General features: G+C 37.7%; 1 pseudogene; it reads right to left on the reverse strand.

The window, feature by feature from the left end:
• Window positions 1,141-1,648, reverse strand: Rpl23a-ps6 (ribosomal protein 23A, pseudogene 6; annotated as a pseudogene).

The raw sequence follows: 7,158 nt of genomic DNA on the forward strand, positions 1-7,158 counted from the left end.
TACAGGAGGATGACTGTCTAATAATCACTGAGCAAGGCAGTGATCTATAAGTGTAGCAGAATGTTACCAGGAGTGTCATTTTATTGCTATACTCCTTTAGTAGAGCTATAATATTTGCTCCTCTCCATGCCATGTCCATGTCCTATTTCGACTCAGGGCTTTGGCCATTCAGTCAGCATTGCTTATATGTTACATTTCCTGTAGTGATCTGTATCTCAAATCAGATATAAGTTGGTTACTTCCACAACATTTTGCCACTGTTGTACCAGCACATCTGCAGGTGATTGCTCTTGTAGATTAAAGCATTTATAGTTGGGTTGGTGTTTAACTGTTTTATTTGATAGCTTGCAGAGATTCTTCAAGTACCATGAATACTAGTCAATAGGAGTAAAGGCCATATGAAGATACCAGTTTGACTTCCCTATGTTTAATAAGCTGGGTAGGCACTGCCAACACTAGAGCTTTGTTGTCATTGTGGAGAGAACAATCAATAGTCTTGACAATAGTTGTGTGTGTGTGTGTATGTGTGTAGGTGTGGTTTTCATGAGACCACTTTGGGCAACAACTAGATAATATGTACCCATCCAACTACATAATATTGGTACTTCATTTGGTGATAACAGAGACCCATGTGGAGCTTCCTCTTCCCCATTATTTGATTTCATTTATATCATAGTCATGTATGTATACATTATAGGAAGCTTCTAAAGTGTTAGGCTTTCTTTTTTTATCTTGAAAAATAGTGTGTCATAGTCAGGGTTTCTATTCCTGGACAAACATCATGACAAAGAAGCAAGCTGGGGAGGAAAGCGTTTATTCAGCTTACACTTCCACATTGCTGTTCATCACCAAGAAAGTCAGGACTAGAAGTCAAGCAGGTCAGGAAGCAGGAGCTGATGCAGAGGCCATGGTGGGATGTTCCTTACTGGCTTGCTTCCCCTGACTTTCTCAGCCTGCTCTCTTATAGAACTCAAGACTACCAGTCGTGGGATGGTCCCACCCACAAGGGGCCTTTCCCCCTTGATCACTAATTGAGAAAATGCCTTACAGCTGGATCTCATGGAGGCATTTCCCCAACTGAAGTTCCTTTCTCTGTGATAACACTAGCCTGTGTCAAGTTGACACAAAACTAGCCAGTACAAAGTGTATATTTAGAATTAGCCATCTGGACTGTTTAGATGATCCCAATCTTGTTGGCAACATCTAGAGCCTCATAATCAGGAGGCAAGTGAACATACGCCTTCTTCTCTAAATCAGACCTTATCAAGGTATTGACTTTGTCCACATCAGTGTCATAGAGCTTCTTGATGGCCTGTTTGATTTGGTGCTTGTTGGACTTCACATGCACAATGAATACAAGCACACTGGTATCCTCTATTTTCTTCATGACTGACTACATGGTCAGTGGGAATTCAATGATAGCATAGTGATCAAGCCTGCTTCTTCTGGGCACACTCTTTTGAGGATACTTTGGTTGCCTCTGGAGCCTCAGAATCCTGGGCTGCCAGAAGATTGGTGACATTCTGATCTTCATTTTATGGCTGTGGATGCCTTTCAGCACTGCCTTCCTAGCTTTCAGGGCCTTTGCTTTGGCTTCAGCTTTGGGAGGGGCTGGAGCTTTTTTCTGAGATTTCTGAGCCATCTTGGCCGTGGATTAGGTTTTGAAATGACTTCTCTCCCTTAGTTTTAACTACCACTCCCATTCCCCATTTCTCTTCCCTTCCTCTTCCTGTTTGATACCTTAATTCCAGACCCTAACTTGTTGATCTATAATTAATTATCTATTGTATTTCTTCTTTCTAGGAAGATCCATGCCTCCCACATAGTCCCTTACTCTTTTCTTAACCTCTGTTGTCATACTAATAGTAGCTTGATTTTCAAATTATGTCTTTTTAAAAGAAATAACATGTTATTGTGTAAAACCACGCAGTATAACTTGTAGTGGAATTTCTATGATTAATCTAAGCCCTACATATCAATATTCATGTAAGATCTATTGATTTATATTTAGTAAAATAAATAAAAGTAATTAATATAATATATTTCTGATTAACCATATTTGGGCTGTATTCAAGTCCATCGGGAATGACTAAAATATACCACAGCCCTGGATTGTCAGTCATAACTATGCCCTTCAGGTTCACGTTATAGAAAACACTTCTCATAGTTTTATTGTATACATTTCAAAAGAGGAAACTCGAGTAAATATATGATTCATTTTATTTTACTTTCTCAGTTAGATCCATCACATCTCAAGTGCACATCAGTTGCAGGTTGTGTTACTTGCTAATAATGTGTCTGACATATTAAATGATGTGTTTCTAGGTGTTAAAATAAGTATACACAATAGAACACTGTCTACCATAAACTGTTCGTTCTTTTCACAAAATATATAGCCTTGTTCTGTATTAATATATTTCTTTTATGAATTTATTCTATATATGCTATAAACTTTTATTTAGTCTTTAGTATATAATTGTATTTTAAGAAAATTGAAAGGATAAAAAATATTTTATATTAGTCAAATTACAACCACTTTTGACTCTCTTCCTTTTTATAAATCTAAGTTTCTATCTCATCTATATTCCCTTGATTCAAATAATGTTAATATATTTTATTACCTTTAGCTTACTGAAAAATTCTCAAATACTTCATCATATAGAAAGGTAAGTATACTGTCCTATAACAGAGGAAGTTGATGGGTTTGAGCAGGGCTAAGCTCTGCTTTAGGATGACATGTTCCTAGTGGCTATGTACATTAGACAATCCTTCCAGTGTGATGGCACTTGAAATGAAGGATGCTACATGTCACCCTTTGGAGGCCAATACAGGTAAACTGCAGTACAGACCAATCAGGATTCAGCCATCAATTTCAAATAACAACTATCATCTTTTCAAGAAACATCTTCTTCCTGACTTTGGAGCCTCAAAAAGACACTCAATGCTTAATCATGGGCAAGTAACCCGAGCTTCCCAACATGAACTAATATAATATTGATGACCTAAACTATGATCATGTATGTAACTTGTAACCATTCTGAAGAATTACATGTGTGATAGGTTCCAGGAAGGTGGTGAAAACACAGATAAATCACCTAAAGCCAATATATATATATATTACATTGGCTTTTCCCTGTGGTCTCTCCCTACACAATCCTGCCCTCCCTTCCTTCCTCCTTCCTTTTCTTCCTCCTTCCAAACCTACCACTATTCCTCCCTCTATTCCCTATCTATGTTTTCTCCCTGAACATTTGACTACCTGTAAAGTTCCATATTAAGTTTTGTTCTGATCTATAGGTGGTTCTTTGCAGCCTGTTATTTGTACCTGAGAGTGGACAACTATACAACAGTGCTCCAAGGAGTTACATCTAGGAAAGGTATAATTGTATAGTGATCCATCCTGGGAGCAGCAGTTATACACCTGCACATGAAAGTTTCTGCTTGATAAGAGGCTTGACTTTGTGTTCATTTTCCATGAGCAAACGGAATTCAGTCCTTGGTGACTTTAAATATATCAGTCAAACTTTAAACTTGGAAAGCCCATCTGTTCAACCCTTCAACTTGCACAGAACTTCATCTTTTAAGCTCTGATGGCACATTTAGTGTGTGCATGTGTGTGTGTGTGTAACCCACATATATCATAAATAACATTATGTATATGTATATTAAAAGTACAACTCCAAAATCAATGCCTTTTCTCTCTGATCATTTACAAGTGACATGTGATGACTCTTTCTCTGTCTCTCTCTGTCTCTGTCTCTGTCTCTGTCTCTGTCTCTCTCTCTCTGTCTCTCTCTCTCTGTCTCTCTCTCTCTCTCTCTCTCTCTCTCTCTCTCTCTGTGTGTGTGTGTGTGTGTGTATGGGTGTGTGGACATGGATTTATGGGGAGCTCAGAGATTAATGTTACTCTGCTCAGTCATTCCCCACTTTAGCTTTTGAGACAAGATCTCATACTGAACATAGAGCTATTTGTTTTTGCAAGACTGGATCTGGCCCTGGGCCAAAGAAGAAAGTCAGAGCTCTGGTTGTTCCCTAGGTCTTAGTCTTTGACTTGTCCCGCAGTTGACTTGGTCTTGGTGGGTGTGTCTGGGAGTACAGAAAGATCTTCTATGGGAGATTAGATTGCAGTTCTATAGGTGAAGGTCTTCTCCATAGCTCCCCACAGTGGATCTCGACCAAAAGAAGCTGTCCATGGTTTAAGATATTTATTGTCATAATGGAAAGTGGATGAGTAAAACTGTACCCCACTTCTCAGGGTAGGCCTGAGGTTAAATACCTTTTGCAGGGAGGAATGTCTGAGAAGAAAAGCTTATTAGCTAAGCCTCCAGGTCTTTAGGTATCTCATTAATATGGAGATATGTGTTGAGACTATGAGATCTCCTCTACCTGTGGAAAAGCTCAGAGCATTGCCCTTACTTGACTGATGGCCACAAATCTATGGAGGGCTGTGGCTAGTGACATTGGCCTGGTGCCCAGGAATCAGATGAAGTGCTTACCATACCTTCAGGGTCACCAGAGTTTCTAGCCTTAGCTCAACCAGGAACTAAGTTGTTTTTCATGGTCCCACATTATTACACATACATCCCAAAGGACCCTGAATTTTTATGTGGGTGTAGAAAATCTAAATTCCAGTCCTCATGCGTGTGCAATAAGCACTTCATCAAATGAGGTTTCTTTACTTTATAACATATTTTGATATTAAAATATTTTTGTTTGTCTCTTATAATTCAGTTTCACTTTTTTTCTCAGAAAATTTTTCTGCCATGCAAATATCCACATAATAAATTCAAATAAAAATTGAGAATTTATTTCTTATCTTGCTTCCTTATAACAAAATATCTTTTATTATAACAAAACTGTTTTGAGCAAAAATTAAAGAATGTTTTAATGTAAGTATTAAATCAAATCAAGTTTCATAGTGATTTGAATGAAAATACCCATGTAGCTCATAGGGTGTGGCACTATTTGGAGGTGTGGCTTTGTTGGGGAAAGTATGACTTTTTCGGGGGAAGTTAGTCACTGAGATGTAACATGGTCAAGCTATGTCCTATGTCCCACTCCTTTCTTGTCTGCTGATCTGGATGTAGAGCTCTCAGCTCCCTCTCCAGCACCATATCTGCTTGTTGCCATGTGTTTCCTGCCTGGATAACAATGGACTAAACCTCTGAACTCTAAGCCAAACCCAATTAAGTGTTTTTCTTTCCTCACAGCAGTAGAATCCCTAATGAAGATAAGTCTCAAAAGGAAAAGTAGAAACTCACATTGTTATGTCTTCCACAGAATTTTTGTGATATAAATTAAAATTTTGTAGAATCTTCAGTTTGATCAAAATTATTTTATGTAAAAACAGGGAAGCAGAAGGAAATATTAAATAGTGCAAACGTGGTGGGTAAACATCAATATGGAAGTGGTAGTCGATAACAGAGTTCCTAGGCTGACTAATGTATCACCTATTCTGTGAGTACAGCTGAATTTTCCAAGAAAATAGATTGAGAAGCAATTTTAAATATCAGATCTTCAAATGTTGAGACAGAACACCAGAAAAAAGAAGTACTAGGAAGACCTGGCCAACAAGGCATCAGAAAGTCACGTGAAAAAGCACAAGAGAAAATTGCATGAATCAATCTGTGCTAGCACATGGAGAGGATTTGATGTGCCACAGGTACTTATTAGAGATGCTATTCCACTCACTGGTTTAACTCATCCTCATTGAATTAGTTCATTTTTTTTTAACAGACAATTTCTCTGTAGTGATGTTATTGATCTCATTTAAAATTTTTTTCAACTATTATTCTGAATTATTAGGTAGGTAGTAGAAGTTTAAAATCATGAGAAAACAAACAAACAAAACCAAGTTCAGCACCAACAGAATTTGCTGAATTATAATGAAGAATTAGATAGAGTCTGGTTATTGTTAGTACTCTGAAATTGAGGAGTTAAGCTTTTTTTTTTTTTAATATATTCCATGTGGTATTATGAACTAACCAGTACCCTGGAGCTCTTGACTCTAGCTGCATACGTATCAAAAGATGGCCTAGTCGGCCATCACTGGAAAGAGAGGCCCATTGGACATGCAAACTTTATATGCCCCAGTACAGGGGAACGCCAGGGCCAAATAGGGGGAGTGGGTGGGTACGGGAGTGGGGGTGGGTGGGTATGGGGGACTTTTGGTATAGCATTGGAAATGTAAATGAGCTAAATACCTAATAAAAATGGAAAAAAAAAGATTTAGCACCTGAGAAAAATAATCCAGCTTCTAAAATGGAGTTTTCCAAACTGTAAAGAGTAGCTTCATGTTATATACACAAATAATAACAGATACAATGATCCCTTCCACAAAAGGTTCAGCACTTAGAATTAAGCTTGCTTTATTTCAAAAGTCTTGAAATTGGTGTAAAGGCAGTACTTGCCCATATCACAGATACAGTCCAAGAAAGAAGCTCTAATAAACTACAGGGTTAGCTTTGTTTTATTACTATTTTATTAGGCCTGGAACATGTCTTTCCATTCTTTTCTCTCCTTTTCTTTTTCTGAAAAGAATCTTTCTGCTTAGTAGTAGCTTTTTTCAAACTCAAAATCTCTACCACATGCATGCATGCTTGCATGTGTACACACACGGGCATAGGAACAAGTGTGTGTGCGTGTGTGCACATACACACACACACACACACACACACACACACACACACATATATATCGCTATTGCTTAGAGTATAGAGTATTTGTCACATGCTCCTGGGGATGCTAAATGCTAAAATGCTACTGGAATGTGAGCAATCAAACATATGTGTTGTTCACACACCCAAATCTATGAGTCTAAGCCTTGTCAAAGATGTGCAAAAAAAATCAAAGAAATCACTGAGGAGTTTCATGGCAACTTCCTCCTAAGACTTTAAGGGGATAGATAAATAATCAACTTTCTAATTATTTTTATTAACCTTCCTCTGATTCATAAAATCAAACCACATTCTTGGGAAATTTTCAGTGCTCTACTTTAACTATGTCATTAAAAACAAAGCAACAAACAACTAACAACAGCCAAAACCCAGCAAGCAAACATTTCTACTTCATCATTAAACCATAAAAGGACTCGATATATTCATAAGACTTCCATGATATTTTCAGTGCTATACACATCAGGGTAACTGATGGCAATTG

Source organism: Mus musculus, chromosome 4, assembly GCF_000001635.26.
Source record: "Mus musculus strain C57BL/6J chromosome 4, GRCm38.p6 C57BL/6J".
Lineage (NCBI taxonomy): Eukaryota > Metazoa > Chordata > Mammalia > Rodentia > Muridae > Mus > Mus musculus.